The sequence below is a fragment of the Loxodonta africana genome, chromosome 11 (genome assembly GCF_030014295.1).
Source record: "Loxodonta africana isolate mLoxAfr1 chromosome 11, mLoxAfr1.hap2, whole genome shotgun sequence".
In the NCBI taxonomy this organism is placed as follows: Eukaryota; Metazoa; Chordata; class Mammalia; order Proboscidea; family Elephantidae; genus Loxodonta; species Loxodonta africana.
In genome coordinates this window covers 27606991-27616849 of record NC_087352.1, presented here as the reverse complement: position 1 = coordinate 27616849, position 9859 = coordinate 27606991, and positions in this window count along the sequence as shown.

Sequence of the window (9859 nt, the reverse complement as noted above, 5' to 3'; positions counted from 1 at the left end):
TGGCTTGGGTCAGGCAGACTTTAGTCTAAAAGTGACATCTTTGCGTTTTTAAAGATTTAAAGAGGTCTTATGCAGCAAATTTGCAATGTATAATTTGGTTTCTTGATTGCTGCTTCCATGGGTGTTGATTGTGAATCCAAGTAAGATGAAATCCTTGACAAATTCAGCCTTTTCTTCATATATCATGATGTTGCTGATTGGAACAGTTGTGAGGAGTTTTCTTTCATGTTGAGGAGTAATCCATACTGAAGTCTGTGGTCTTCGATCTTCATCAGTATGTGCTTCAAGTCCCCTTCACTTTCAGTAAGCAATGTTATGTCCTCTGCGTAACGCAGGTTGCTAATGAGTCTTCCTCCAATCTTGATGCCCCAATATTCTTCATATAGTCCAGCTTCTCGGATTATTTGCTCAACATACATATTGAATAAGTATGGTGAAAAGATACAACCCTGACGCGCATCTTTCTTAACTTTAAACCATGCAGTATCTCCTTGTTCTGTTTGAACGACTGCTTCTTGGTCTAGGTACGGGTTCCTCAGGAGCACAATTAAGTGTTCTGAAATTCCCATTCTTTAAATGTTATCTGTAACAGTCAAATGCTTTTGCATAGTCAATAAAACACAGGTAAACATCTTTCTAAACATCTTTCTGGTATTCCCTGCTTTCAGCCGAGATCCATGTGCATAGCAATGATATCCCTGGTTCCATTTTCACTTCTGAATCTGGCTCGAACTTCTGGCAGTTCCATGTCAATGTACTGCTGCAGCCGCTTTTGAATGATCTTCAGCAAAATTTTACTTGTCTGATATTAATGATATTGTTTGATAATTCTGCATTCTTTTGGATCACCTTCTTTGGAATGGGTACAAATATGGATCTCTTCCAGTCAGCTGGCCAGGTACATATAAATCTAGTGCTGCATCTGTTTATTGAAACATCCCAACTGGTATTCCATCAATACGTGGAACCTTGTTTTTCACCAATGCTTTCAGTGCAGCTTTGACCTGTTTGTTCAGCACCATTGGTTCTTGATCATGTGCTACCTCCTGAAATGGTTGAATGTTGATCAAATCTGTATTCTTTCCATCTTCTTTTGCTGCTTCCTGTGTCGTTTGGTATTTTTCCTGTAGAATCCTTCAATACTGTAACTCGAGGCTTAAATTTTTTCTCAGTTCTTTAAGCTTGAGAAATGCCAAGCGCGTTCTTTCCTTTTGGTTTTCTATCTCCAGGTCTTTGCACATATTATAATACTTTACTTTGTCGTCCGGAACCGCCCTTTGAAATCTTCTGTTCAGTTCTTTTACTTCATCATTTCTTCCTTTTGCTTTAACTATTCTACATTCAAGAGCAACTTTCAGAGTCTCTTCTGACATCCATTTTGGTCTTTTCTTTCTTTCCTGTCTTTTTAATGACCTCTTGCTTTCTTCATGTATGATGTCCTTGATGTCATTCCACAACTCGTCTGATCTTCAGACATTAGTGTTTGTGTGTCAAATCTATTCTTCAGATGCTCTCTAAATTCAGGTAAGATATTCTTAAGGTTGTACTTTGGCTCTTATCGACTTGTTCTAATTTTCTTCAGTTTCAACTTGAATTTGCATATGAGCAATTAATGGTCTGTTCCACAGCTGGGCCCTTGCCTTGTTTTGACTGATGATATCGAACTTTTCCATAGTCTCTTTCCATAGATGTAATTGCTTTGATTCCTGTGTATCCCATCTGGTAAGTTCCACACGTATAGTCTCCGTTTATGTTTTTGAAAGAAAGGTATTTGTAATGAAGTCATTGGTCTTACAAAATTCTATCATGCAATCTCCAGCATCATTTCTATCACCAAGGCCGTATTTTCCAACAACCAATCCTTCTTCTTTGTTTCCAGTTTTCCAATTCCGATCACCAGTAATTATCACTGCATCTTAATTGCATGTTTGATCAATTTCAGACTGCAGAAGTTGGTAAAAACCTTCAATTTCTCCATCTTTGGCCTTAGTGTTTGGTGTATAAATTTGAATTATAATCGTATTAATTGGTCTTCCTTGTAGGCATATGGATATTATCCTATCACTGACAACATTGCACTTCAGAATATATCTTGAAATGTTCTTTGTGACCATGAACACGGACGCTAATCCTCCTCAATTTGTCATTCCCAGCATAGTAGACCTCATGATGGTCCAATTCAGAATGACCAGTACCAATCCATTTCAGCTCGCTAATACCTAGGATATCGATGTTTACGCGTTCCATTTCATTTTTGACGATTTCCAATTTTCCTAGATTCATACTTTGTACATTCCATGTTCCAGTTATTAATGGATGTTTGCAGCTGTTTCTTCTCATTTTGAATTCTGCCACATCAGCAAATGAAGGTTCTGAAAGCTTGACTCCATCCACGTCATTGAAGTCAACTCTACGTCGAGGAGGCAGCTCTTCCTCAGTCCTCTTTGGAGTGCCTTCCAACCTAAGGGGCTCATCTTCCAACACTATATATATCAGACAATGTTCCAGTGCTATATATAAGGTTTTCACTGGATAATTTTTTTCAGAAGTAGATCACCAGGTCTTTCTTCACAGTTTGTCTTAGTCTAGAAGCTCAGCTAAAACCTGTGCACGATGGGTGACCATGCTGGTATTTGAATACTAGTGGCATAGCGTCTAGCATCACAGCAACATGCAAGCCCCCAAAGCACAACAAACTGACAGGCATGGGGGCTACCTATATGGTTGGCTTTATTCTTTTTGCTTCCCTCTGGCTGTGATGATGGCATTAAAATTCTTGGATCTGGCTTAGGACAAAGGATGAAATTCAATTCACTGCACTCATATCTGAAATTGACAGCCAAAGAACGCAAAATAAAAAAGTATGGATTTCTAGAGCAGTAAAGAGCAAACTTAAAGCAAACACAACACATTCATTATTTGTTAATTGTTATGAGTACTTTTTTTTACTTTAATATGAAATTTTTCAAACACCTAAAAAAACAAGCAAATAATAAAATTAACCACATAAAACCATAACATTGCTACCCCAGGAACAACCCATGACAAATCTAATTTCATCTATAAACTTCACCACTTGGCCTCAAGCAAATATTTATATTAAAGCAAATCCCAAAACCCATATCAAGGTGTCTCTAAATATACTACTGAGTGTCTCAAAAATACAGGGCACTTTTATTTCTCTGTCCTATGGGGTCACTATGAGTTGGAATAGACTCAACGGCAAAGGGGTTTTTTGGTTATAGTATATATATGTGATGGTTAAGATTGTGTGTCAACTTAGCTGGGCAATGATTCTCAGTGTTTTGGCAGTTGTATAATGTTGTGATCACTTAAACCTGTTGAAATTTGATATGTGATCACCCTCCTGATGGAATCTGCTGAGTGGTACTGTGGTGGCTCACCACCCCCTCAGCCTTCATCTACCCACCCTTCTCCACCGACTTCCTTTCTGCTCATCTTGCCAGGGCTCTTGCTTGTTCCAGATACTGCAGGTGGCCACCGTTCATCTGGCCTCCAGTTCTTGGGACTTGAACGAGCAGTTTGCTTGTGTCTTGCCTGCTCATTGTGGATTCTCACAGCATGTGCCAGCGCTGCTCCCTGGCCTGCCAATCTTGGGTTCCCCAGCCCCTGCGGCTACATGAAACAGGAGAATTTTCTTCCCTGTATCATGGACTTGGGACTTATAGCCCCTAAAAACCCTGTGAGCCATTTCTTTGATATATATGTTGTTGTTGTTAGGTGCCGTCGAGTCGGTTCTGACTCATAGAGACCCTATGCGCAACAGAACGAAACACTGCCCAGTCCTGCACCATCCTTACAATCATTGTTATGCTTGAGCTCATTGTTGCAGCCACTGTGTCAGTCCACCTCATTGAGGGTCTTCCTCTTTTCCGCTGACCCTATACTCTGCCAAGCATGATGTCTTTCTCCAGGGACTGATCCCTCCTGATAGCATATCCAAAGTCTCAGCATCCTGGCCTCTAAGGAGCATTCTGGCCACACTTCTTCCAAGACAGATTTGTTTGTTCTTTTGGCAGTCCATGGTATATTCAATATTCTTCACCAACACCAGAATTCAAAGGCGTCAACTCTTCTTCGGTGTTCCTTATTCATTGTCCAGCTTTCACATGCATATGATGCAACTGAAAATACCATGGCTTTGGGTCAGGCGCACCTTAGTCTTCAGGGTGACATCTTTGCTCTTCAACACTTTGAAGAGGTCCTTTGCAGCAGATTTACCCAATGCAATGCATCTTTTGATTTCTTGACTGCTGCTTCCATGGCTGTTGATTGTGGATCCAAGTAAAATGAAATCCTTGACAACTTCAATCTTTTCTCCATTTATCATGATGTTGCTCATTGGTCCAGTTGTTAAGTTTTTGTTTTCTTTATGTTGAGGTGCAGTCCATACTGAAGGCTGTGGTCTTTGATCTTCATTACTAAGTGCTTCAAGTCCTCTTCACTTTCAGTAAACAAGGTTGTGTCATCTGCATAACACAGGTTGTTAATGAGTCTTCCTCCAATCCTGATGCCCCGTTCTTGTTCATATAGTCCACCTTTTTGTATTATTTGTTCAGCATACAGTCTGAATAGGTATGGTGAAAGAATACAACCCTGATGCACATGTGTGTATATATATATACACACACACACACACATTTCACTGGTTTTGCTTCTCTAGAGAACCCATCCTAAGACATTTGGTACCAAGAGTGATTCTAGAAAATGAAAATTGTAAAGATGAATTTTCTAAATTAGTTCTCAGGTCTGGTGAGTCTTAAAGATCTTGATGACTCTGGTTCCAGTAGTAAACAGGGTACTGCTAATCCACGGTATGAGGTGACAATTCAAATACACAAAATATCACCACCAATAGATCAGGTATTGGTGAAAGACAAGGCTCTGGGTGATTGGCATTGATGAAGCCTTCCTACAATTTTATTATAATGAGAAGTATAGGGAGGCTGGTTAGTTGGTCCTACTTTCCCTAGACAAACTGGTGAAAGAAAGAGATGAGCTTTGGACTTCAGAGTCAAAGCTTAAGCACTGCATAAATGACCTCAAAGTTTCTACTTGTGCCTTGAAATCAAGCCTTATGTATTGTAGTAACAGAGTTGATATTGCCAACAACCAAACCCAGACTCTTATTCTAAGAGTGGTTGAATTACAATGCCAACTCAACTGCCAATTTCGAGGGCTGTCTGAAGTTAAAGTGAAGGTATTTATTGGGAAGAATTAGGATCCTGAAACCTGGGATGGGGACATATGGACAAATAACCAGTAAGTTGGAGACACTGAGCCCCTAAATTCCATTGAATCACTCCTGCCAACAGAACCATCAGCCCCTCCATTCCCATCTAATGAGATTAACCTAGCTGCATCCAAAGCACCATTGTCTGAGTTATTGCCTGGGACATTGTCTGAGGCAGATGCTTTACAAGACAATGCTGAATGTTCTCAAAACATTTTCCCACCAATTTTGGCTTATAGACCTATAACTAGACTTAAATTGCAGAGAGCCCCAAAAGGTGAAGCACAAAGTGTAACCCAGAAGGAGTTACACTATGCTCCAAAAGAACTGCTTGACTTTTCTAATATGTACAAACAGAAACCTGGGGAATAGGTGTGGGGATGGCTATTAAGGGTGTGGGACAACCATGCAAGGAACATAAAGATGGCTCAGTCTGAGTTTATTGATATGGGCCCACTAAGCACAGATTCTTCATTCAATGTTTCAGCTCAAGAAGTTAGAAAAGGATTTGAAAGTTTATTTGATTGGGTTGCTGAAGTGCGGATTACTCAGTTGCCTACACTAAATCAAGTTGAAGTACCAGACCTGCCTTGGTATACTGTACGAGAAGGTATCGAAAGGCTTAGGGAAACTGGCATACTAGAATGGATTTACCAGGTTAGACCCACAGACCCACACATGGAGTGCCCAGAGGACACACCTTTTACCACAACAGTGAGGAACAAACTTGTGAAGGGAGCCCCAGCATCCTTGAAGTTTACTGTGATTGCTATTTTATATAAGTCAAATTTGACAATGGGAACTGCCGTAACTGAATTAAGACACCTAATTACAATGGGGCTGGTTGGAGCCTGCGGTTGTAGGGGCCAAGTGGTGGCACTCAATTGACAAAAAAAACATGGTGGGCATGGTTACCATAATGGACAGCAGAGTCAAAGTAATCACAATAGTATGACTCATATGGACTTATGGCATTGGCTACTTAGTCATGGTGTCCCTAGGAGTGAGACAGATAGGAAATCTACTGAATATTTACTTGATCTGTACAAGAGGATGAATTCTAGGTCAAGTGAACAGCACTCTAACTCAAGTCACCAGAATAGAGAGTCATGGCCCCTCAATCAATTCCCAGACTTGAGTGAGTTTACAGATCCACAAGCCCTTGATTGAAGGGGAAGCTAGGTCCCCTTGAGGAATGACTCCAAAACACTGTCAAAAACTTATACTGTTAATCTTTCTCCCAGCTACTGTTCTGGCTAATGCCTTTTTCTCCATACCTGTTTCAAAGGATCATCAGAAGCAGTTTGCCTTTAGCTGGCAAGGCCAGCAATACACCTCCAGTTGCCTACCTCGAGGTTACATCAACCCTCCAGCCCTATGTCATCATTTAGTCTGCAGGGACTGTGATCACCTTTTCCTTCCACAAGATGTCACACTGGTTCGTTACACTGAAGTCATTATGATAATTGGACCTGGTAACGAAGAAATGTCAATGACTCTGGATTTATTGGTAAAATATTTGCATGCTAGAGGGTAAGAAGTTAATCCCCAAAAAATTCAGGCACCTTCCACCTCGGTGAAATTTCTAGGGGTCCACTGGGTGTAAGGCATATTGAGATATTCCTTCTAAAGTGAAGGAAAAGTTATTGCATCTGGATCCTTCCACAACTAAAAAGGAGGCACGACATCTGGTGGTAGTCTTTGGATTTTGGAAGAAGCATATTCCTCATTTGGGTGTGCTACTATGGCCTATTTATCAAGTGACTCAAAAAACTGCTAGTTTTGAGTGGGGCCCAGAACAAGAGAAGGCTCTGCAACAGGTTCAGGCTGCCGTACAAGCCACTGTACCACTTGGGCCATATGATTCGGCTGATCCAATGGTACTTGAAGTGTCCGTGGCAGACAGAGATGCTGTTTGGAGTGTTTGGCAGGCCCCTGTTGATGAATCACAGCACAGACCCTTAGGATTTTGGAGCAAAGTGCTACCATCCTTTGCAGATAACTGCTCTCCTTTTGAGAAATGGCTTTTGGCTTGTTACTGGGCCTTAGCAGAGACTGAACAGTTAACCATGGAACACCAAGTCATCACGTGGCTTGAGGTGCCCATCATGATCTGTGTGTTTTCTGACCCACAGAGTCATAAAGTAGGATGTGCACAGCAGCACTCCATCATTAAATGGAAGTGGTATATACGAGATCAGGCCTGAGCATGACCTGAAGGCACAGGTAAGTTGTATTGAGGAAGTGACCCAAATGTGCATGGTCTCCACTCCTGTCACATTATCTCAACCTCCCTGTCTGCATCTATGGTCTCATGGGGAGTTCCTTAAGATCTGACTGAAGAGGAAACTCATGCCTGGTTTACAGATGGTTCTGCACGATATGCAGGCACCACTTGAAAGTGGACAGCGGCACCACTATAGCACCTCTCTGGGACCTCCTTGAAGGGCAGTGACGAAGGGAAATTCTGCCAGTGGGCAGAAATTCAAGCAGGGCACCTGGTTGTTCACTTTGCTTGGAAGGAGAAATGGCCAGATGTGCAGTTGTATACTGCTAATGGGCTGTGGCCAATGGTTTGACTGGGTGGTCAGGGACTTAGAAGGAACATGATTGGAAAATTAGAAACAAGGGTTTATGGGGAAGAAGTATGTGGATAGACCTCTCTGAATGGGCCAAAGAAGTGAAGATATTTGTGTCTCATGTGGATGCTCACCAAAGCGTGACCTCACCAGGGGAGAATTTTAATAATCAAGTGGATAGGATGACACGTTCTGTGGAAACCACTCATCCTCTTTCCCCGGCAACTCATGTCATTGCTCAACGGACTCATGAACAAAGTGGCCATGGTGGCAGGGATGGAGGTTATGCATGGGCCCAGCAACATGGATTTCCACTTACCAAAGTTGGCTTGGCTACAGCCACTGCTGAATGCCCAGTATGCCAACAGCAGAGACCAACACTGAGTTCCCGATATGACACTATCCCTTAAGGTGATTGCCCAGCAACCTGGTGGCAAGTTGATTCCAATGGACCACTTCCATCATGAAAAGGGCAGCATTTTGTTCTTACTGGAGTAGACACTTACTCTGGATATGGATTTTCCTTTCTTGCATGCAATGCTTCTGCCAAAACTACCATCCATAGGCCTACAGAATGCTTTATCCACTGCCATGGTATCCCACACAGCATCGCCTCAGATCAAGGGACTCACTTCACAGCAAATGAAGTGTGGCAGTGGGCCCATGCACATGGAATTCACATGTTCCCCATCATCCTGAAGCTGCTGGATTGACAGAATGATGGAATGGCCTTCTGAAAACACAATCACAGTGCCAACTAGGTGGTAATACCTTGCAGGGTTGGGGGAATGTTCTCCAGAAGGCTGTATGTGCTCTAACCAGTGCCCAATATATGGTACTATTTCTCCCATAGCCAGGATTCATGGGTCCAGAAAGCAAGGGGTGAAAATGGGAGTGGCAGCATTCACTATTACCCCTGGTGATACACTCATGAGATTTTTGCTTCTTGCCCCCACGACCTTATGCTCTGCAGGTCTAGAGGTCTTAGTTCTAAAGGGAGGAATGCTTCCACCTGGAGACAAATCACTGGTTCCATTGAACCAGAAGCTAAGAATGCCAGCTTGCCATTTGGGCTCCTTATGCCTCTGAGGAAACCCTCGTGGCAGAGTGGTTAAGAGCTACAGCTGCTAACCAAAAGGTCAACAGTTCAAATCCAGTAGGCGCTCCTTGGAAACCAGTTCTACTCTGTCCTATAGAGTTGCTATGAGCAGATTTGGCTTGTTTTTTTTTTTATTATGTCTCAGAATCAACAGGTAAAGAAGAGAATTTACTGCACTGGCTGGTGTGATTGATCCTGATTACCAACAGGATTACACAATGGAGGTAAAGAAGGGTATGTCTGGAATGCAGGAGATCCCTTAGAGTCTCAGTACTACCATGTCCTATGATTAAAATCAATGGAAAATTATAGCAACCCAATTTGGACATGACTACTGATAGCCCAGCCCCTTCAGGAATGAAGGTTTGGGTCACACCACCAGGCAATGAACTACAACCAGCTGAGGTGCTTGCTGAGGGAAAAGGGAATATGGAATGGGTGGTGAAGATGGCAGTTCTAAATACCAGTTACAACCACGTGACCAGTTGCAGAAATGAGGACTGTAATTGCTATGCATATTTCTGCTTTGTATGTGTGCACCTAATAATATATTTGTTTTCTTTACTGTAAAATATGATATGTAAATGGGGCTAGTGCATTTTTGGTTGTATGCATGTTAGTTGTATCATGTTAGGTGAGAGTATGACTTTGTAACTGTCTTTATTAAGAGATAATGTATGGTTTGGAGAGATGTGTACAGGTGTCAAGTTGACAAGAGGTAAACTGTGATGGTTAAGATTGTGTGTCAGCTTGGCTGGGCCATGATTCTGAGTTTTGGCAGTTGTGTAATGTTGTGATCACTTCCCTGTTGAAATTTGATACATGATCACCCCCATGATGAAATCTGCTGAGCAGTACCAGTGGGGGCAGGGCCTGTGGTGGCTCACTGCCCCCTCAGCCTTCATCTCCCTGCCCTCCTCCACCTAC